We start from the raw sequence: 25,029 nt of genomic DNA on the forward strand, positions 1-25,029 counted from the left end.
GAACAACACCAAGATATCAATAACAATGTACAATTTCCAAACGTTGACCATCAGTGTTAAAATTAAAATCAGTTTGCATAAAACTCTCAGGTCTAAAATGAACAATTTTCGATTGTTCTCAATTGATATTAATCTTATTTTGTAAACACCATGAAAATAATCAATCTAACATAATTTGAAAGTCTTGAGCATTCTCTGCAAGTAAAACAATATCATCTACAAATTATAAAATGCATACTCTTTCATCACCTAGGTCAATACCAACTTCTTATGTATTTAACATGGATACCAAATTATTTATGTAGAGATTGAACAGCATGGGGGACAACGGGTACCCCTGCTTCAAGCCACACTTGACGTCAAACCACTCGGTATCAAAGCCATTTACCCTCACACAACACTTTACGTCCCTGTATATAGACATATAGACAGTATAGCTTGAAGCAAGCGGCCCTGAAGTCCCTCATGCATTAACTTATCAAACAGTCGAGTTCTATTGATCACGTCGTACGCTTTACGGAAATCTATAAAGGCTGCAATTTAGATATTTTTTTAAGTCAAGTACTTTCTTATGATGCCCAAAAAGTGTGATTCGTATTCTACTTTTCTACACTCAGTTTGCCAATGACAATTTGCTGTTTATCATGCATAAAAAGCTTGCCTTTCTCACAAATGTGACAATAACGATAACTCATTCAACTTAAATAGCACTCGAGGAAACAAAATAATATAAAACGTCGACGAAATAAGCAGATCAAAATGTTTTCATGGACGTTCATTACGTTTATTTGCTTGTACACGATGACGGGTAATTATAATTTCAATAACAAAAAGCCACGGTCAGTATTATCTAGTATCGTAAGCTAACGCCATGACATATAGGCGACACATACAAGGGGTGTCCTGAACCGGTTCTTTATTCTTTTCCGAACCTACTTGGTAACATCTCGGTACAAGTAGACCCAGTTGTATTATATACGAATAACATCATATGTATTGTACATGCACAAGTGAACCAAAAATTCATGATAATCGTTAAGTACCTCTTTTTGAAGATTGTCGGGAAAATTAAATTTAGTAAAAGAGTATGCACCTGGATCTTATAAGGATTATAAAAGATATCAAACAGCATATATCTCATAGCTTTGGACGGCGTCACAGTTTTGTAATAACTGCTTTACCTCTGCAATAATTTTACCTTGCTCAGCTATCATGTCTAATAGAATAGGCCATTGTGGCATTTGTGCACTGTCTGTAACGTTTGGCTGACACCTGGCATAATCTTTTGATTGAACTTTTATATTGTATAGTACTAGTTTCATATGTTTGACAGTTAACATGAGGATCATAATCATCTTTATCGCAGCCAGTATATGGCACACAAAAAAGCAATGTCGTGTTGGTTCGCATGGTGGCTTCCAGAAGATATAGAGAATAGTATGGGAGTTTTGGATAAAGATCAAGTTTATCATGCCAGGCTAAGAACCATGCTAGCGCGAGGCTTATAATCTATTTATCATATTATTTTCTCTCTTTTGCTATAAATAATTATCAAATATCGCATTTTTGACGATTTTGTTCTTCCGTATTTTTTGGAAAAACCCGAGCGTGATCTAAAAATAGCGATAGTATAGAGATCAAGTTTATACGATCGTTGTTATACTATCGATTTGCATCTGGTAATACGATAAAATCCAATCCTATGATCACACATTTGTCAGGTAATTGTCAAGTGTTTGTAATAAATAGCATTTGCCAAGTTGCTATTGAAGCCGTTCAAGTGCATTGCCCTCATAGTTAATCTTCTGGGATAAAAAAATTCTATCCAAATCCTATACATTAGCAAAAGCATATGTGTATAATAAGGGTAAGTAAAAACAGAGGAGTGGTATTTCGGTTAATAAAGCCTTGAGCTTTAGTACTAATGTTCCTCATATTCAATAATATAATATTCCGATGAAAATTGTACCGCGTTTTCATTTTGTTAGAATAAACTGTGCGGTAATTCATTTGTAACAACTGTTTGTGGTATATTATTGTTAGTCGCGCATTTCAAATGCCGCTCTTTTACGTACAAATTTGAAGAAGTGTACCGATAATTCTTAATCAACGAACAATTCTGCTCTTCTTAAAATTTTACACTGTTAAGAATTGGAATCACGGGATTAGTTAATTAATTTAACTTATCCCATCGCTTCCACCAGAACTAATCGGGGCCTTGCTCTAGACATGGGTTGCGTGTGTTATATGTAGGAATACAATGTGTAAAACAACGTCAACGATGACTCCAGGTTAGTGCATATTGTATTCAAATTTGGAAAAATCCAATGGATGCATAAACAAGTTTCATGTATGTCGCTTTCAACATTGAAATCACATTATGTTCACAGTCAAACAGCTAGTTGAACAGAAAGTTATAATAATTCAGATAGCAGTTAAGATGAAAATGCTTTAAGTTCCTAAATAGCCTCAGTAAAATGCGTCACAGTGATAAAGTTGACATAGTTAAGACTGTCACACGAGTCAAAGAGAATGCACTTGAAATATTTTCAGACGTTGCAACACCCTTCATTCCGTGAAAGGTTGATACATATTCTGTGAAAAGGCCTAAATGAAGAATTTATGTTCACTTAAACGGCGTTTTCTTTACCTATTCTTCGAATTTATCACATAACTGAATTTAAAATTTACTTAATATAGTAGCAAGCTGATTTTCTGCTCGCTACCCAGTCAAAAACTCTAAACTGACACGAGAATGTTTTAAACATTCGAAATGTGGCCAATGTCAGCCAATCCTTGGCCTCGGACCCACCGGCCCGAAAAAGGACACGGTCCGGCCCTAAATTGGCTTCAAAACGGCAATAGAGCACACAAGGAGGCCCTTTATCCAAAATCTGTGATATCAGAGTGTGGCTTTAGGACCCGTGAAGGCTCGATGTTCGATTTGTACAAGACCGACGGTCGTAGGAGTATAAAGCCGTTTTTTTCTGAAAGTGCCTTTCAAGTTGCTAGCACACACGGTTTCCGAAAATACCTGGCCCCCTAGACTACCAACACAGTCTATTTGAAGTCTGGTGCACATTAACAGATTTGTTTACAAAACAAACGCTATAATAGCTTAATGGCTATTTAGTATTTTCATACATCAAGCAATGACTGAATAAGTCGTTGAAAGCCATAATAATGTATAAATCGTGCAGATATCTCCAGAGCATTCATAAGACAATAATTTCTCTCATTTAAACCTTTACTTATGTTTTCTAAAAGTAACATATTTACAGTGCATTTTGCATGCTATCTGTACAGTATGTGTTGGTTGATTTGTCGGTTATGCAAGATTTAAAGTGACCGTTCGCGGAATAGATCGTTGTTTTGCATATTAATCGTAAAGCGAGAAATAAACTTGACATAAATTCATTGTTTTTTTTTATCAAGGTTGACATCAAAAACCTGTTCAAATTCGGTTTTGAATCGATAAAATAATATATAAATGATCATAAATACATGCAATGGGCGAAAATCATTGCAACGTCGCGAGTTATGAAAATTATATCTATATTTAGCTTTCGCTAAACATTATTAGCATATGGAAGATAAACACATAGATTTAGCAAAAACAGCGTTGCAACTCAGTTTCCGTCTGTATTAACAGATATATTTGGATTTGTTCTTATCTTCTCTCCGCTAAATTTGCCCGTATCCGCAATTGTGTTTGTTTAGGTTTGAATTAACGTGTCGAATCATTAATATTAATAAGGTCGTTTTCGTACTTTACCGTACTCGACCCGAAAATAAAAATCGCTATATTGTTTGTTTTCAACCGATTTCAACCGGATTTTCAGAGATATCCTCAATAAAAACACGTTTTCTTACGATTCTGCCCATATGTATTTCCGCGAACTGTCACTTTAAGACAGGAACCTACGAAGTACCTTGTCCGGTACTTCTATTGTAAATAATATCGTCAAGAAGGTTAACTCTAGACTTAAATTTTTATATAGACAACGTGATTTTTTAAATAAAAGTCTTAGAAAAAGCTTATGTAATTCTTTAATACAATGTCATTTAGATTATGTATCCTCTTCGTGGTATTGTGGACTCACGAAACAGCTTAAGCACAAGTTACAAATAGTCCAAAATAAAATGGTTCGTTTTATTAACAATTCCCATTGTAGGACATCACTTGTTGTATCGCATTTTGAAGAACTTGGTTTATTGAACATTGAACAAAGATGCAAGCAACTTCGGCTTAACCACATCCATAAGATTTTCTACAATAAATGTCCAAGCTATATGAAAGACAATTTTGTCAAATGTACAGATGTCTATCAGTATGGGAATAGATCCCGATTTAATTTTTATGTACCTCAAGTTGATGGCTTTACTAGTTCTTCATTTTACTACAATGGTATTACGGATTGGAATGCATTACCCGATAATATAAAGTCCATCGAATCGAAATTTACTTTTAAGAAACTTGTTAAGACACATCTATTAAATGATATGAAGGTAGACGAGAATTCCATGTATTTTTACTTTTAGATTTGTTTTATTTTTATGTAATTCTTTATTTTTATGTTTTTTATTCGTGTCAGTGTATTATCATGTCCACTTTTGAAAGATTCACTTAATTCGTAGAAGAAATCATGTGTAGGATCATGTCGATTATATATTAAGAACTGAAAAACAATATATTTATAGTCACGTATAAGATCTGTTCGACTAAATCCAGGGACCCCGTTGGAAATAAGCTTTTTCATGTTTACATGTCTAAGCTTTACGGGTTATCCTGTGTATACATCATGTCGTAATCTTATTTGGATCTGTGATAAATGGCACCATTCATGTAATGCATGTTTCTGAATATGATAATAATGCAATCTATACGTTACTTATTGCCTTGATTGCATTGAATTGTAAATTGCTTGACATGTATGCACAAATAAAACAAACAAACAAACAAACAAATGTATCCGCCGTCTTTAAAAGCGCCTTTATCTGGTGTTTGGGCGCGATAGCAATTCAATCTTCAAACTGGCAGGTATTGTTTATAACTATACAGTCTTGAGTACACATGATTCTTAAATTTATACTGCGTATAAACCCTAAAGTCATGTGTTCTGTTGTTTACACATGATAAAATCTCGTTTATTATTTTCAAACGTCCTGTTTGAAAAGCAATGGATTTGTTTTAAGAGCGTTAATGGAAATGCATTTTTATAATAAAGCTTTTTAGTAACACACAATGAAACAAATTGTTATTTTGGTTTCATTATTGTTCTTTTACAACCTGTATGCATGTTTCGCAAAGAGTTTGGATGAATCAATATGTGACGATAATAGTTGTATTGACATCCAATATTTAACTCCAACAAAGCATAGTGTTGATATACACATAATTTGCAGTCTACATTTCACGAAGGATTTATTTTGCGATAATGTGTGGTCAACTGTTACCATACTACGACTAGTAGGTAACTGGGGCCGCGAGAATGGCGTCGACTTAGACTCAAACACGTTTGAAAGGTTTGGTCATTTAGAAGAGCTGCGCTTTGTAGGCGTTCAGATCGTGACGTTGTATCCAGGCTCTTTTCGTGGATTGGATAACCTGCGAGTCCTTGATCTGAGCAACTGCGTCAGTTTGGGATATAACAATTTTATGTCTGCGTTTGAATCGAACGCAACACTACCAAGCCTCCAAGAGCTGATTCTGCATATGGCGGGTAACAGAGAGGATAATTTTGAGTTTCAAGAAAGATTTGTAAAGCTTTTCTATTCTAGACCGGTGCGTGTAGTAGATTTATCGGACATGATTATAAAAGGATACGATTTGAGTCAAATATGTTGCTATGCAAGATATTTAGAATTTCTGAATATATCTGGAATATCTGTGTCGAATCTTGCAAATAGTAACGATATTATGGTCTGCAGAATACCGTCTTTAAAAATATTGGACATAAGCCGTAGGGATGTTGATAAAAACCGCCTTCAGCATTTTTGGTGCGTGAACGAAAAGACAAGTATAACAACCAACTTCTTGAATCTTGACCATATAAATTACGTAAACGTCAGTCTGGATGCTATATACCTTGACACCATGTGTGGAAACACGCGAACCAGAAAAGTAGTAGCCTCTTCGCCTCTTGAAGTGAGATGTCCATTTGGATCAACTTTTTATCTGAAGAATCTATACTTCCGACGTAACTCCATTTCGGTTGTCGATGTAGAAGTGGACACACAGTGCCCTGTAATAATAGACTTACTCGATATATCGGATAACGGATTGAAATATATAAGTCCAAAAGCTTTATGGAAGATAACCTCTCTGACACAATTGCTATTAACTGATAACAGTCTTGGCGAAATGGTCTCTTTTCACCCCGAACAATTTCAAAAACTGTTTGTTCCATTTGAAAGACTAGAAACCTTGGATCTTTCACGAAATAAGTTCGCTACATTACCTGACGGGACATTCACAAACAATCGTCAATTAAAACGTCTTTACTTGTCTGGCAATATTTTTGAGCAGGTTACTTTTACGTTGAGTGAATTGACCAACCTGGAATTTTTAGATTTAAGTGACAATTTACTCCTCGAATTAGATGTATCTGGTCTTTCCAAACTCGATTCTATGTCCATTGATACTCATATGGACTTAACTGGGCGTACACTCCAGTGTTCAAAATGTATAGATTATGGTAGGATTAAATGGCTGCTTGAGCACAAAGCAAGTATCATTGCAAATTCAAGTTTAACGTGTGTTAATTCAAAGGCAGACGTTGATTTGATTTCTAAAACAGCGGAGGAAAATTTACACTATATTTGTTACAGAAACATTTACATTCGAAACACCATTATATTTTCAGTTGTAGCAATTGTGTGTTTTAGTACTATTGTCAATGTGGTCATTATTCGCAAAAGACGCCAACGGAATGTCTATAGACAGATTAGGAGACGTCAACAAACACAAAGACGATTGGAAAACGGTGAACTTCAGTTTGCATCGTTCATTTTGTACTCTAGCAAAGACGAGGAATTTATGAGAACTTGCGTGTATGTAAATTTAGAAAAACATCTTCATCTGAAAGTTAACAGCGACAGAGAATTAGTAGGTTTTGGAGATCAGAATTTTAAGATTGGACACTGTATCCTGAACGAAGTCATAAGATGCACGAATGTTTCAGCGGCAATTGTCGTGGTTCTTTCAGACAATTTTTGTAGAAGCGATTTCTGTCTGCATGAGTTTGATGTTGCATTCCGCGTGGGGAAGCCAATTATACTTATGCTGAAAGGTGAAGTTGATATGTCGATGGCACCAGTCGCAATCAGAGACCTGTTTAATACGTACGTGAGGGTTTTGTGGCGCTTAGATGACCACGGGGAATACGAGCTGACGACGAGCTGGGACAACATCTGTAACTCCATACTGGAACTCGGTGGTGTCCTTGGTGATACGAATATTGAGTGAAACTTACGACAAATACGCTGGTACCTTATTTGCAATGAATGTGAAAGTGTGTAAAGATGATCTTTAGCGACTGAGCAAAGGAGATCGTTAGTAATTCAATTTAAGTTCTTAACCATGTATAAATATTCAATAAGTTGTATAAATAACACAGGTTTCACTTTGCATATATTCGGACAATTAAACCAGTTTGTTCTTGTTAATGTTTTGAACTTGAACGGTGGAATATAAACATTTCTGTGGTGAACAAATATAAATCGTATGCATATGCAATGCTGGCTTGAATGAGGTTGAATTAAAACAAATAATATATAAATGACTTTTTCACATAGTTATATTTTATGTTTGGATATCTAAAATATCAAGGGTCATTACACATCTTCACTGTATGAAATAATCTTATACAAGAATTGTATGTGAGACATCAATTCACTCATTCTACGAGACACCATTCTGAGACTTTTGAGAGAATTAGATTTCTCACTTGCCAACACTACAGACGAAAATCGTTACACGCTCTTATAATTTAGTTTATTAAAGATCATTCTATTGTTTTTTTTTGTAATCCATTAAAACACACTATTTTTTTACATAACATATATCTAAGATTTTAGTGGTAGTTTGTCTTGTACTTAGGTAATGTATATACACATCTATTGTTTGCAATAGTTGTATATGTTTTTTGTGTAGACATTATCAATGAAACTATGTGTAAATAGATGATTTCGATTTTAATGGATTCCTTTTGTGTGTGATCAAATCAAATCAAATCAAATCAAATAAATTTTATTTTGAGTCGGCAAGACAATAACAAAAAACATAAACTGTGAAGCTTTTGAACCGACTATACAACAAATGTAAACAGTAAAACAAGAGTAAAGAAGCTAGTTAAAAGAAAGACAATTACTTGGGTATTAAAATACAAGTACATAATCATAAGAAATACAAAAACACAAACAGTCGATACAATTTAAGGCATACAACACAAATTAAACTACGGTAGACATATTCCTTACTTTCCTGCTAGTATTGCACTAGGAGGGGCAATTTAAGGCATGGTATTATCATCATCGTGGCACGCACGGGGTTAAATATGTTTAAAACAAACAAATCAATGTAAGGATGTAGATTAGCTGGACCAGCAGCGGAGTCAGTGCAATAATTTATTTATAATGACCAGGTAGTAATAAAGCATCGATGGAAACCAAAAGCAATATAAAGCAAAAATAAACGTACATTTGCAACCACAAATAAAACAATATGAGAGTTTAAAAGCTGTGTAGGAAGCTGCTGATCTATTCCTGTGGATAGGACTAAAAACTGCAATAAGAGAAAAGGAAATAAAAAACTGAACACAAAAAGAAACACAAAAGTGCGACCGGATAAAACTTATCTAAGAACGAATATCATCTCAAATCAGATTTGGGGTGAACTGATCAGCAGCTTTCTCACAATAAAACTAGTAACATAGCGAAAAGCAACACAGCTATGAGCAACACAACTATGAGCAGGCACAGGCAAACTAATATATATTAAAGCAACATAAAATACAAAAGCAAAAATAAAATACAAAAGCAGAAATAAGGACAGCACAAGCAGCCGAAGAACAAAACAAAGGAAGCAGTGTGGCATGCCGCTCCAGATCTGTGTGCCAGCTATGCGAGCCTATGTGACATTGCATGCTGAGCATTTACATTCTTTACCATTCCAGTGCACAATTAAGCTCTTAAATTGATTAAAATTGCTCGCTTTTCTGAAGCTTTCTGGAAAGGAATTCCACAGAACTGGAGCCGCATGCCGGAAACTGCTACTTCCGTACTTTGATGACTTAACCTGGGGAATCTCTAATAAGTTGGTGTACAAAACTTCTTAGTAGTAGTGATTTGAATAAAAATTATTGTGTTATATTAATATTTACTTTTGATATAATGTAGTAGTACACACTTTATAAACTGTCAGACATTGGAAATATAGTTGCCAAATATTGTTCCAGCTATTTTCTATAACAGTATAGTACTTACCTAGGGTATTGTACCTAGTAATTCGACAATGGGGTTAATATATCCAATTTATAAACATAAAGGTTTTGAAAAGATCATTCCAACGACATACCAATCACTTTATTGAGTTATGTGGGTAAATTATTCACCTCAGTTTTTAATATACTTATAGAAACAACAAATTTTGAAACACGGAATTATTGGTAATCATTTAACCGGATTCTGTAAACATTTTTTAACAGTTAAAAATATGTTTTTCTTGTACATGATTGTCTGATTACTATATTCAGAACTAATACGAAAATGCATTTTCTATGCATTTATCAATTTAAATGCTGAATTGTATACGATCAATTGTGCTGGTATTGGCTAAACCAGTACAAAAGTAGTGGAAAATTGTTAGAAATTAAAAACAATATTACAATCACCCCATTTATCACGTGTCACGGTGAAAGATTTACCCATTTTGCATGTTCCATTTGAGTCAACATTGAGTAAATATATACCCCATGCTATTTGAATGACCTACATACTTACTTTGTAATAGCAGATATGTTTTCGGATTTAAATTTCTCAATTAGTCATATCAAAAAATAATTGTATTGTTACTCGGACAAAGTAACATTCCCGAATATAAATACAATTATAAATTGACAAAGTTTTAATAGTTCTATTATATATTCGTAAATTAAGTGAACGCAAGTAAATGTTATTCCTTAATCAAATCACTTGCTATTTATAGCTAAAACGCAGAATGTTTACATTGGTAGGAAATAGTTACAATATATTTTGTATTGTTGTATGTACTTAGTGTACTTGACTATTGTATGTACGATTAAGATAAATACAGTTTCTATCTTACTGACTTATCTATGTTATCACGATGACGTTAAACATTGCAATTACTTAATATGGTATAGTATAATCTCTTCCGTAATGTTTGTAAACTATATTTTAATGACTAAACATGCAGTCCTGAATTATTTGAACGTTCCGTTATAAACACGTCTTGTAAATTTACGCCTACAGCATTCAACATTGTGATGTAACCCCGACGCATTCTGATTGGAAAATGTAATTCACCTGATTTATGTATAGCCCGGTTGTTGATAAAACGTCGTCAATATAAATTAACCTCAAAATTGAGTTCAAGTTTATGTTTAGGCCAAGCTGTAGTTTTCATAAAGTGTTGTGAAATCGACAGAATATGTGCGCCTCTCGTTTATTCTCTGATTTCCTCTCAATATGCGTTGGCTACCGCCAAGGGCCTTAAACAAAAACATTATTATGAAGAAAGACTAAATAAAAACCAATTTTACATGTGTTATGTGCATATGTCTAAGCTGTGCTTATTTTTTACTACGTACCCATAAATGCAAGCATACATACGTGGGACTTGCTTTATCATTCCGGAACATACTGCAGACACCTTTACCCAAATGACGCACTAGTTATGGTTTTCTAGTAATACTGTCTTTACAATATTCCTTTTTATATTATTTTAATTTGTTTTCTGCATTCTATACGTCAGAGCATAATGTTTGTATTTACTGAATTGCATTCAATGAAGATATGCGTTTACCACAGCGTAATGTTTATTATTTATAATTGTTCATGTTTGCTAGAAATAATATAGACATTATATATTTTTTATTTGTTATCTTATTGTTGTTGAACAAATTCATGTATTGTAATAATGATCAACATAATTAAAAGTATTTGTTTGCATTTAATTGTTTACAATATATACCAACTATTTCGATTCATTATTACATTCTGCATCTAAATTAAAAGCATCTGCTAGTGGCAGTGTATTTGTGTTCGGCACAAAAGTAAATAAAGTACAATATAATATCAAAGTATACGCATATATGTGTCATCTGTTTAAGTCATTCGAGGAAAAGAGTTCTGATTTTATTTTCGCTGTGGAAGGTTGACATGTAAAAAGCTAATGAATGATGGGCCCATTTGCCACTGTAATAAACCGTCACACTTGCATCAGCATCGTACATGCACTTTGGAAAATAACATTTACTATACTTTATTGCTGCTTCACTGGGCAATATTGTATTGTCAACAATACATATTAAGACACACTTATAACACACTTATACTTCCTTTGTGTATAAATAATTATAGAACAATTTTATTGACATATGGACCAGATAACGTTTGCAAATTTTAATATGGATATTGATTCAACGCTCCTGTTGTTCAAAAAATTAAATAATGACTAATTCTAGTCGTTGCTAGACATGTTAATCGTATTTTTATGAATAATGAATAAATCGTGCAGATATAGTCAAAACATTCGTTTCACTCATTTTTCTGCAGGATGTTTGAAGAATTTCTATAAAAGTGATATTATTTACCAGTTATTATATTGTCATTTATCATCATACAAATATGTCAGTTACAGACATCGGGCTTAGTATAAGTAACAAATATAGGGAATGCCCATTAAATTTCCCGAATAGTTCCATTTATTTCTATTTTAGGAAACAATTCACTGTGTTGTTGTGCGTGTGTATACCATCAATTAAAGACCTAGTTTTCTTGAAAATTAACAAATCAGAACGGATCATAAATTAAACAATATTAACTGAACATTTGACGACAAATCGCATCTTTGTCACATACAGCCATTTGCGCAACTACACATCTTTCTACCTTCTTTAAACCGTCATTATATATCCCAAATGGGAAACTTATTGCTAAAAATAAAAATACAATTGACAGTTTAAGGGAATACCCGAATTTCTTACTCAGGAGGTTTTCCGCCACTGTTGTTCTTACTCAGGAGGTTTTCCGCCACTGTTGTTCGATATGAACAGTGAAAGGCTACATACATCGTCAAACGAAATGTTCTAGTTACATCCGTTGGTCCTCTAGTTACATCCGTTGGTCCTCTAGTTACATCCGTTGGTCCTTTAAATAGTGAATCAAATCAATTGTATGTGCACCTCATTTCAATCGAAACAAACAACACGACACTAAATATCAACATGAGTAAAATTGGTGTTTACGCCTTGGAACGGTTTGTTGAATGCGATCCAAACAAGTCAGACAATAATATTACCAAAGAGGAAAATCCCTTAAAAAATACAGTTACTGTTGAATGAATCAAAGGGCACTTAAAATATAAACTTTAAAATACTAGCACTGCAGGATAAAATAAATGTTTGAAACTACATCTGAGCAATCCCTTTACATACCACGAAAACATATATCACTATTTATCTAAATTACAAGCTTAAGTCAAACGCAACAATTATGCATGGTGTACCTTTTCACAAATGTTCATTCTTTATTCAAGAGTCACAATATTCCACAAAACAAATTATCATCTAAACATTCAGATACCCTGTCTATCTGTTTTTGGTTATGCAGCTTCTAAACCTAAAACTTTTATGAATTATGATTAACGTGGTTGCGAAATGCACACCTCAAATCTTAGCAGCATTCACAGTTTAATTACACGCCCGTACAGGCAATGAGAAGAGTTCTTTTTTTATTACGTTTCATATCAACTGCCTGTGAATGTGTTAGTTATTACTACAAAAGGATTCCGACAATATTTAATTCATAATGCATTTATTGCTTTATACTATAAAAAAGCGAACATTATAATTAAAATGGCCTTTTACAAAATGCCACAATAACCATTTAAAAAACTGTTTCATATGCATTTATTAAAATAACACATTATTATTATACAAAAATTGCTAAAACGCTCAAATTACTTATAAACTGGTAAACAAATTCTTCACGTACGTGACGTAGTCACTTTATTCACTGATATATAAAGTCAAAGTAAAAGTTATTTTGTAATGTATTGCAAAGAGTTCTACTTTAAGTGACAGCTATATAACAGCTTAAATGATCATTGGAGTATAATCTGTTTAAATTCTAGGTAAAAAATAGTATGAAAAAAAACGTAACACACTAATCTCTGTAATTGCATATAACAGTCTTACATTCAAGGACACCACCGAGTTCCAGTATCGAGTAAAACACGTTGTCCCAGCTCCTCATCAGCTCGTATTCCCCATGGTCATCTAATCGACACAAAACCCTCACGTACGTATTAAACAGGTCTCTGATCGCGACCGGTGCCAGCGACATATCGACTTCACCTTTCAGCATAAGAACGATTGGCTACCTCACGCGGAATGCAACATCAAACTCCTGCAGACAAAAATCGCTTCTACGAAAATTGTCTGAAAGAACCACAACGATTGCCGCTGAAACGTTCGTGCAGCTAATGACAGCTAATGATGTGGTGGTGGTGGTGGTGGTGGTGGTGGTGGTGGTGGTGGTGGTGGTGGTGGTGGTGGTGGTGGTGGTGGTGGTGGTGGTGGTGGTGGTGGTGGTGGTGGTGGTGGTGGTGGTGGTGGTGGTGGTGGTGGTGGTGGTGGTGGTGGTGGTGGTGGTGGTGGTGGTGGTGGTGGTGGTGGTGGTATCAGCATCTACGGCAGCAGTTGTAGAAACATAAGTAACATATTGTAGTAGAAGAACCAGCAGTAGTAGCATTTTGGGTAATGGTATTAAGATTCATTTTTGTTGTTGATGGGGTAGGTGGGTAATATTACACGTAGTGCATGTAGCTGTGGAACTCAAGAAAAAATCAGTTTAGGGGGAAGATGTAACAGTAGGTCTGACTAAAATCTAAATAAGGGAAGTAACTTTACCTGTTATTAAGATCCCACTTCAACGGGTTGTCTGCCACTAAAATACAAAACATTAAACAATTTCATCGTTTAAGACACTATGTAACGCAAATAACATAGTTTTACATTTCTTTCTAATATCAACGTGGGGTGCAAAACAAAAAGCATTCCATGACTAAATCTAAAATATTCAATTCTTTAATATTGTTTAATATAAACTCACATGCAATTCCCCCCAACACCCCCCCCCCCCCCCCCCCACACACACACAAACAAATTATTTAAATTTGGACTTGTCCTCAATTTAGGCCTCGCCTGGAAAAAAATCTAGACAAAATGCTTTTAGATAACGTGTCGTCCAAGATAAGCATGTGCAGTCAGCGCAGGCTAGTCAGGGAAAACACATTTCACTTTATTTGTATTTTTGTTGAAAGGAAGCCTCTTCTTGGCGTAAATCTATTTTATGCAGACAAAAAAGTGTCGTCCCTGATTAGCCTGAACAGACTTAATAGGGTAATCAGGAACGACGTTTGACCTTATTTGCATTAAGCCCCGTTATCCAAGAACGAGTTTTAATCGCAACTTTTTCAGTCATTTTAAATCAGGTTGATTCAAGCGACAGAAATCTCAACGTTAGTTGTAATCGAGTGTAGGAAGTCTTGAGTACATTCTTTTCAGAAGGGAAATCCTAAGTAAAGTTACATCAGGTGATAAGAGTCATAATTAATATATGTCAGTTTTCTGAAAAGTTGTAAATCTTAATATCAGATGTAATAAGATAATATTGACGTAAGTAAGGAAACTTTTTATGTATTTTGTATGAATATATGACACTCATGTTTCTCAATAGGTAAACAAAAGATACCGGAACATGACACCGCCAAATATTTTGTAAAATTTATGAGCTTGAGGAAATCTTGAGGAAAACTTCAGTTTTCCTTATAAGCTTTCTAAGATATGGGCCCAGGTTTTGTTGCACCCGGTAAATGATCTGATTACACGTGACACATCCGATATGTTAAAACATGTACCGATAAAACACTTAAGACAAGCGATCATCTTGAACTATTTCATCTACTCTGCTTTGAAAATAAAGTACAGGGTATTAAATCAACGCTTGTTTTGATTTTCAAAGATGTCATTTTGATTACTCTTGAAACAAACACGCTGATTAACATTTAGACGCTTTTGAGAGTTCCTCTGAACGACGTCTGCGATAGATGTTTCTCATGAATAACTCTAAAGTGCCCTGTATTGTCAACAAACGCGGCCTTTTTAATCCACATTAAAATGCCTATCTAAAACTATTGACTTAAACAAGTAGATAAATGCATTCGATTGGAAATGTTATCAATACCCAATCGGATCGTGCATAGGTACTTCCCGGTTCGCCACTTCGCAATCGATAATAAGATATCTTAAAGGACTTATCATTTATAAATTAAAAGCAATATAGGTACTCTTCAACTGGAGGTGAAAATGTACTGCAGACTTGTTCGTAAAGAAAAGTTTATAAGAAATCGGATGGCTCGATTCCTGATGGCTCGAACTATTGTTGCCGGTCCCGACGAGTTCGAGCCATCGGGTTTTGACTGTACTTGCATGTCTACATTACTTAGAAAGGAACATGTAAAGTCACTCAATGATTTGTACATTAATTATTTATTATTAAAATATGTGTTGATGTGTACATGCATTAATTATTATTAAAATGTGCATAGATCCTTATTTTTACGCCCTCATGCGCTCAGCTGGAAAAATAAGCTGAGACCCCAGGGAATTTAACTGTTTTGAGCAAATAGTGTTTACTAGGTCTCGCAGTGCTCGCAGTGTTCACAAGGCTTTACAGTGTTCACAAGGCCTCACAGTGTTCACTAGGTCTCGCAGTGTTCACTAGGTCTCGCAGTGTTCACTAGGTCTCGCAGTGTTCACTAGGTCTCGCAGTGTTCACCATGTCTCTCAGTGTTCACTAGGTCTCGCAGTGTTCATTAGGTCTCGCAATGTTCACTAGATCTCGCAGTGTTCGCTAGGTCTCACAGTGTTCACTTGGTCTCGCAGTGTTCGTTAGGTCTCGCAGTGTTCACTAGGTCTTGCAGTGTTCACTTGGTCTCGCAGTGTTCACTAGGCCTCACAGTGTTTACTAGGTCTAGCAGTGTTCACTTGGTCTCGCAGTGTTCACTAGGCCTCACAGTGTTCACTAGGTCTCGCAGTGTTCACTAGGTCTCGCAGCGTTCACTAGGCCTCGCAGTGTTCACTAGGCCTCACAGGGTTCATTAGTTCTCGCAGTTTTCACTAGGTCTCGCAGTATTCATTATGTCTCGCAGTGTTCAATAGGGCTCGCAGTGTTCACTAAGCCTCGCATTGTTCACTATGTCTCGCAGTGTTCACTAGGCCTCACAGTGTTCACTAGGTCTCGCAGTGTTCACCATGCCTCGCGGTGTTCACTAGGTCTCACAGTGTTCACTAGTTCTCGCAGTGTTCACAAGGTCTCACAGTGTTCACTAGTCCTCACAGTGTTCACTAGGTCTTGCAGTGTTTACTATGTCTTGCAGTGTTCACTAGTTCTCGCAGTGTTCACTAGGTCTCGCAGTGTTCACTAGGTTTCGCAGTGTTCAATGAGTCTCGCGGTGTTCACTAGGTCTCGCAGTGTCCATTAGGCATCGCAGTGTCCATTGGTCTCGTAGTGAAGCTGCCCCACCACCTTGTAGTCATGTTTGAACAAGGCACAATCTTTTTTTAACCCCGGATATCATAAGATCACATAAACATTTCTTATCAAGCGTCGTTATGAGTGGGTTAAAAAGGTGATTTTTTTATAGTTCCATACTGGTTTTGCAATAGCCAGATAAGACAAATTGACCCGCCTAATGGCAGCCATGTTTTCAGTGGACTGGAATCATATGTTACTCTGCGGGGAAATAATTAGAACACCAAGTTTCATGAAAATTGGGCAATACATATATGGCCTTAAGAATGTTTGTTTAATCCAACCCAGTTTTTTCCTTTACATGACCCAGTTTTAAACTCTTATTGGAACAAATGTTCCGGCCACGTTTCATGAAGATTAAGCAATAGATGTAGCCTCTTCTTTGTCACCATCAATTTAAACGTAAGACCTAGTTTTCATCTATTGTGACCCAGTTTGAAACTCGATCGAGATTTCATTCGGACAAATACTCTGACAAGGTTTTATGAAGAAAGATCAAATAATGTATGTGACCTCCAAAGTGCTCACAATTATTTGATATTTTTATTAAATTTGATAAAGTAACCTTGACTTTGAGCCCTTACGACATATTTTCTTACTCAGCCTAGATATCATTGCGACAAATTTGATGGTAATTTCATGAAGATCGGGCAATAAATTTTAACTCTTGAGTATTAATTTATTATTCATTGTATGCACACAACGAAAACCTCCCCGCCCTCTGGCGGTCATATTTTTCAACAGACTGGAAATATTGTCGAAATTGGTCGATGTATCATTAGAACAAATGTTCTTAACAAACTTCAGGATGTAAAATGAAAATCGTAAACAAGCAGTCCTTCAAAATTAAAGCCAGCTAACTCAATTGGAGGAACGCTGATCCACAAGTCCGAAATTTCCATTAAATTGCGGCCCGGTCAAGTATCTCACGCGGAAATTTGTCATTCACTGACCACGTACCTCTTATTCAAGTATAGGACAGTTGTCAGATTCTGTCATAAGTATGTATACTTAGTACTGGTAAGCGAACTAACCCAGGAAAAGATTAGGTTGAATAATGAACAAGTAACGAACAAACTGAAATACTGTTGAACACTGCGAACAATACAAGCAGAAAACATTTTTTAAGGAATTCATGATTTAAAAACTGTAAAACAAATCAACGGGATCCATCATACTATTTGCAAGCCCTTAATGTAGTTCAATGTTATTCCATTCAATGAACTCCAAATAACCTCAATAACACTTATGACTAGTGTTACCGGTATTGCTTTATTTTTTATTGAAATCTGTACTGTCAATAGTTTTTTTTAGTTTACTTTGTCCTTTAAAAGGTGCTTAAATGGGCTGTATTGAATTCAATTAATGAGCTCTGTAAAGTGCACAACGCCCAAAACCCAAACAAACTCATTTTGGTATTCACAGAGTGTCTATAGCTGCCATGTTTTATTTCCATGTTCGATTGCGGCCCGGTCAAATATCTCACGTGGGAATCGGTCACGACATCATTCACTGACCACGTACCTCTTATTCAAGTATAGGACAGTTGTCAGATTCTGTCATAAGTATGTATACTTAGTACTGGTAAGCGACCTAACCCAGGAAAAGATTGGGTTGAATAATGAACAAGTAACGAACAAACTGAAATACTGTTGAACACTGCGAACAATACAAGCAGAAAACAATTTTTAAGGAATTCATGATTTAAAAACTGTAAAACAAATCAACGGGATCCATCATACTATTTGCAAGCCCTTAATGTAGTTCAATGTTATTCCATACAATGAACTCCAAATAACCTCAATAACACTTATGACTAGTGTTACCGGTATTGCTTTATTTTTTATTGAAATCTGTACTGTCAATAGTTTTTTTAGTTTACTTTGTCCTTTAAAAGGTGCTTACATTGGTTGTTTTTAATTCAATTAATGAACTCTGTAAAATACACAACGCCCGAAACCCAAACAAACTTATTTTGGTATTCATAGAGTGTCTATAGCTGCCATGTTTTATGTCAATATTGATAGCGACCAGCGTTGTCAATAAATGTCTGTCTCAAGCAATTATTTTATTAATCTGTTCAGTACCGTTAATACATATTTTTCACGATTGCATTCTTACTCGATGATCAAGATACCATTATTTGGTCGCAATCGTATAATAAGGTCTTTTTCCAGCATTCACTACACGTACCTGCTTTGACAACTTTAAATAATACGATTAAGATGCGTCATTTTGCATGTTACAAGGGTCTTTAAAATAAAATAAACAAAATAAACGTGCGTTTACGTGGGCTTGCCGAAGACTCAATGACTTTAGACCGCAAACCCAAATGCAAAAACGTTAAGATTTCATGATAACTAAAATAAATAGATTGATGATGTCCGCCTAGCTACCTTTATGTCACGAGTGTGATCCCTACCGTCGCATGGCTCTTAAGTAAGCAATCGTTCTAAAATAAATAGGTTTAAACTTAAATTAGCTATTAATATTCACATATTAAACAAGTAATTGTTTCGTTCAACTAACTTTTGAATATAGTAATTTCTATGACGACGCGTTTTTATAGAACCGCAGGAAACGATGCCATTTCCAAGAATAGAGTTCACATTAATGCTGTCATAACAAAGGAGTTTAGACTATAGTGTAGTGGTTCACATTTACGACGTTAATGATGTAATTACGAAGGAGTTGGGTATATATTGACGCATTTTACATAGAGAAGACGATACTTATATAAATAATAAATGAAGGATTGCTACAATGGCAACGTTGTTTACGTAGATGCGACGTGCGTGACGTCATTACAGAAGGGTCAAAACAATGGTAAAGTAGTTTATATACAGACGACGTGATTGACGTCATTACCGAAGCCGAAGGGTTGGAACAGTGGTAACGCAGTTTACATAGATACGACGTTAATGACGTCAAAACAGAAGGGATTGAACAAGTTCTACGTAGTTTACATAATGACGACGTGAATGATTTCAAGATAGAGAGATTGGAAATGGCGACGATGGGGACAATGATTTAATAAAACAGAACTAACGCAGGCACAATGTTTAAGTCCCAGCCACATGCTTTTTGGTCTTTAAAATATGTTTTTGTACATGATTATTGTTTTAAAAGCAACAGTCTTTAATGTAATTACTGGTGTATCTATATTACCACATTTACACGAAATACTTAATTGTTCATTTTGCTAACAAGATTGTAGTATGAAATTGGATAGCATTTCTCAAATTTGTTTGCAATCATTATCCCATCAAACTAAAATTATATAATTAAAAAAATACTCGTATCTTTAAACTTGTGGGAATCAAAGTCTGTGTAATGTTTGCTGAATGCAAAATAAGTATGTAAGTATCAGCTCTAGTCATATATCCAGTATTTAAAGCACAAGCTCACAATGTAAAAATAAAAGGCATCTGTTATTCTAAAATTATATGCCATCATATATCTACAGGGAAATGTATATCAAAGGCGATCTGTTTGCAAGTGAATGCAATACACTGTTTATCAACATGATCTTGGTAACTGGAACCTTTCTAGTGTCGCGTGGAACCGCAAGATAGCCTAATACGGCATTTATCTCATTTGACCTTCAAGTTTGACCTTGACCTTTCACCGCTCAAAATGCACAGCTCCATGCGATACACATGCATGCCAAATATCAAGTTGCTATCTTCAATATTGTAAAAGTTATGATCAAGGTTAAAGCTTTGAGACACACAATGAATGAATGAATGAACGAACGAATGAATGAATGAATGAATGAATGAATGAATGACTGGCAGACAGACAGACAGGCCAAAAACAATATACCCCCAATCATTCGATCCGGGGGTATACAAAGATGAGCTAATCAGCTTGCTAGGAAGGCATTTGTGTGTTGCTTAACTACATCACCATAAGACGTCCCGTATCATTAACGAGTCGGCTATTATATACAGCATTTTCGCAACGTTTGCGGAAAAGAGGCAAATGTGAGTTGATGTTGAACAATACAACTTAATGCAGGAAATTTCGAAGCGACATTTCATGAGAAAAGTTGATTGCATCCGCTGTGTGTTGCATTTTCGAAGAATCCGTTGTAAAAATACGTCATTGCAACATTGGTTTCTTTTAATCAAACAATACATCAATATTAAATTGACAATATAGAGCACATGGACTTACAGCGAAACCAATCGCATTAAATGCGTGCAATCGTCAACGGAAGTGGATTTAAAACGCTGACTGTTGCAGCTATTTGAAAGAATCAGGATTAACGTGCACAATTCATTTAACAGATAGTATGTTCAGATGTGTGTATGTTAATAGATCTAGTGTTGAGAAATACTTGATAAGGAAAGTTAACTTAGCACATAATTATTTCATTTGAAAGACGATTCCTCGTCATGTTAGAATATTCGGAGTCCAGGCAATGTTACAGGCTGATTACTTGCGCTGCTGTTACAGCCTTCAGTATGGTGCTCGTGGTGTTCCTATGGTATCACGTGCTACACCTGTGCCTTTCAGTCGCACGAGAAAATGATGATCTAAATACTATGCAAAGGCAACGGTGTGATGATGCAATTTACGTAAGTAATGATTTGTACGACTGTTTCGGAATAATGCGTCACGTAATCGACAAAGGCGCCAAACGCAGACGGCATGTTGACCGTGTTTCCTGAAGTAAACACAACAATATTATCTACACAGGTTTGCAATTATTGAGCACAGTACACAATTGTGTTTGTGTTTTGAAAATTGACTACTTATTTGATGACGAAACAATATTATATTAGCTATCATCTCATTTCATGATCGCTTGTGGTCCCATCTGGGACATAGGCCGCCAACAAGCTTCCTCTAGTCGTCTCGGAACTACATTAGCTAGTTCCCCAGTAATATATGAAGAATCGTTGGCGTGATCACTTCAAGGGCGTCGGCGGATAAAAATAACGGAGAACCATACTGCAGAAATTAAAATGAATTTTTGAGAATACTAAAGCAGTATTTGACTTTTCCTGATATTCACATATAAAGGACAATAAAAACTGTGCTTGACTGGAGTTAACTCAGTAATGGCATTGTGAACTCTTAAACAAGAGACGTATCAAAGAGAGTGTATTAAAACATCAATTGTGTATAATCGACCACTCCACCACCGCCGAGTAACAGCAAGAAGTGGTATCTTTGACGTACTCATCCGGATCCAGACCCAGCATGCAACTGCGATTTTTCGTTGTTGTACAAACAATTCCATTGATACATTTAAAATAAGAAGACACAATTTATCATCATGCGGTCGTATTAGTTGCTAAACATATGCACAATAGCATTCATTACTAGTCGAGCGATATCCCCATGAACATAAAGATAACCGCCAGATAACAAAGGACAATGGCTTAGTAATGATGTCCCCGAAATGTGGTTCGTTCCTCTTTTTATATGCCGGGTGTCAATAACAATTGGCGGATAATCACGCACAAAAGCAGACCTAGCATAGTGAGCGTTTTTGACCTACAGAATGAGACGATAACGACAACTCATTGAACTTAAATAGCACAAAAGGATACGCAATACGTCAAATAAATAAAAAGATTGAAATATTTAAACGGAGATAATTGGGTTGATGTGCTTCTTAACGGTGACGGCGAAATGTATTGGCAATACAAAGTAGACCAACGTAATCCATTGCTAAAAACACTTGAGTCTGTAGGAAATTATTTTGAACCAGGGATTGACTTATATGACGCTGACTTATATGTCGCTGTCAATGCCTACGGATCAGAATGCTTTTTTATATATACAGATCCTGCAAAATATGAGACTAAAAGTCATTGCTTACTGTTTATGCACTGGTCTCACAGATAGATGTTTTGGAGAACAATCACACATCGTCTGGGATCATTTCGTGAACAATAGAACAATTTAAAATACGAAGATACGTTCATGCCTCCATTATTTATAAATGAACACGTACAATCCGCATTCATTCTATATATCCATGGACTATTTATCATTAAAATGTTTGTTGATCAAAATTACTTGGTTATTATTGCTAATACCCCGTCGCAAACAAAAACAAGAGGACCATGGACAATAAGGCGCTAACCCGAGACCCAAAGGTATAAGACTATTCTGGGACAGTTTATTTACTTCATTGAGACAAATTGTCTGACGAAGTTTCATGAAGATTGACCAATAAATGTGGCTAAAATAGTGTCAAAAAACTAACATCTAGAGTGGGTTTACAAGCTTTCACTATAGATACTCATGGAAAATGGCCCGCCCCCTGGCGGCCATGCTTTAAATGTCATAACCATTTCGAACTAAGCCTTGCTATTATTTGAACAAATGCTCTGAACACGTTTTATAAAAATGGTCAAAATGTGACTTCTAGAGTGTTAACAAGATTTCACTATAGTAAAATATGGAAAGAAAATGCCCGGCTGCCTGGCGGCCATGTTTTTTCAACAGACCGGACGCATTTTCGAACACAGCTCAGATATCATTTGAACGAATGTTCTGACCAAGTTAAATACACATTTGACAATAAATGGATTAAATTTGACTTCTACAGTTTTAACAATATTTTACTATAGCTATATAAGGAAACATGCCCCGCATCCAGGCGACCATATTTTCAATGGACCGGAACAATATTCGATCTTATCCAAGATATCACATATACAGATGTTCTGACCAAGTTTCATGAACAGTTGACAATAAATGTGACTTGTAGAGCGTTGAAAGTTTATACTATAGTCAATAAGGAAAACGGCCCCGCACCCTGAAAGCCATATTGTTCAACCAATCGGATCCATTTTCGAACACAGCTGAGATAGCATTAGAACAAATGTCCTAACAAATTTTCAAAAGTTAGTGGTGTCTTTTAATTCTAATGCAAAAACAACAAAAAAAAAGTTAATAATAAACATTAGTTATTTACAACGGGTATTTCGGTACGTTAAACACGCTCTCAAACGCTTGCAAACAACAAAATCATTTTGGTCATTTTCTGATATAAATTAGAGTTCTATGAAGGGGGTTTTGTTCAGGCTACTATGTAAAGCTACCAGTATCTGATGCTCGCGCAGGTACCGACTTCTTCCAAATGACCGCCTGTATCGGTGATATCAGTAATAAACAACTCTGTAAGGTGGAATTTATCGATACTTTTTGGTAAAAAAAAATGATTAACTTGTTTTGAATGTATTTTCTGTTACAACGATTTTGGTAATTGTAAACATTGAAGCTTCCACTCGCACTCATCAGGACCACATGTTCGCGTTAGAAATGGTATAAATTCATATCTTCTAACTTATCTGGATACCGACTGTCCGAGTTACATAACAACACATAAATAAGCAGATCAAAATAAGCCGGTTTCTGGAAAAAAAGAGCTTTATGCATGTGCGTTAAGTGCCGTCTCAAATTAGTTTGTACAGTCCCAAGTGTTGTTTCACAGTCCGCAAAGGGTACTCAGAAACGACACTTGGGGCATAACATTACAGAAGGATTGAGACAATGGCGACGTAGTTTACATAGAGACGTGATAATGGCGTCATGAAAGAAGGGTTGAGAAAATTGCGACGTAGTTTTTAAAAGACGAGAAAATGACGTCAAAGCAGAAGGTTGACACAATAGCGACGTAGTTAACATAAAGATAACGTGAATGATATATATAATGATATATATTACACCTCAGAGATATTGGTCCTTCTATATCTACATGACCGGTTTCAGTCTGTAAAATGCGATAGATGAACCTAATAGTATATGGTCCGGTTACTATTTTTGTATATGGACGGGATTACACACCATTAAATTTGCACTGTTTTTCTGTAAAATGACGTCATTTTTTAACGAAATGACGTCATTATTCGGCGAAATTCTTCAGTTTATCTCTTTTAAACCATAATCAATCGTACAACACTACATACAATGGTAAAGGGGAAACTCTTCGGTGTAATATAAGAAATAGTAAACTCCACTTCGGTCCCAATGGCATTATAGTGACCAGCCAGGCAGCCACAAACTGTATATGGACCTCAGCCTCATCCCGTTGTATTATTTGCCAAACACATGCACAAAAGCATTCATTACGAGTCGCAATATCGCATTGAATATAAAGATAAGCGCTAAATAAAAAAGACAATCAATGCAAGGCAATTCAATTCAATGTTTTATTAAGGT

The 25,029-nt window shown here is 35.5% G+C and overlaps 1 long non-coding RNA gene across 1 annotated transcript in view; it reads left to right on the top strand.

Annotated features, from left to right (window-relative positions):
* Window positions 1–23,045, top strand: part of LOC127871078 (uncharacterized) — a 31,791-nt gene extending 8,746 nt beyond the window's left edge. Inside the window, exon 3 of the long non-coding RNA XR_008045095.1 lies at window positions 22,959–23,045. This is a non-coding gene — a long non-coding RNA (uncharacterized LOC127871078). The remainder of the gene's footprint in view (window positions 1–22,958) is intronic.
* The last annotated feature ends 1,984 nt before the right edge of the window (window positions 23,046–25,029 follow it).

This window comes from Dreissena polymorpha, chromosome 3 (assembly GCF_020536995.1).
Source record: "Dreissena polymorpha isolate Duluth1 chromosome 3, UMN_Dpol_1.0, whole genome shotgun sequence".
Lineage (NCBI taxonomy): Eukaryota > Metazoa > Mollusca > Bivalvia > Myida > Dreissenidae > Dreissena > Dreissena polymorpha.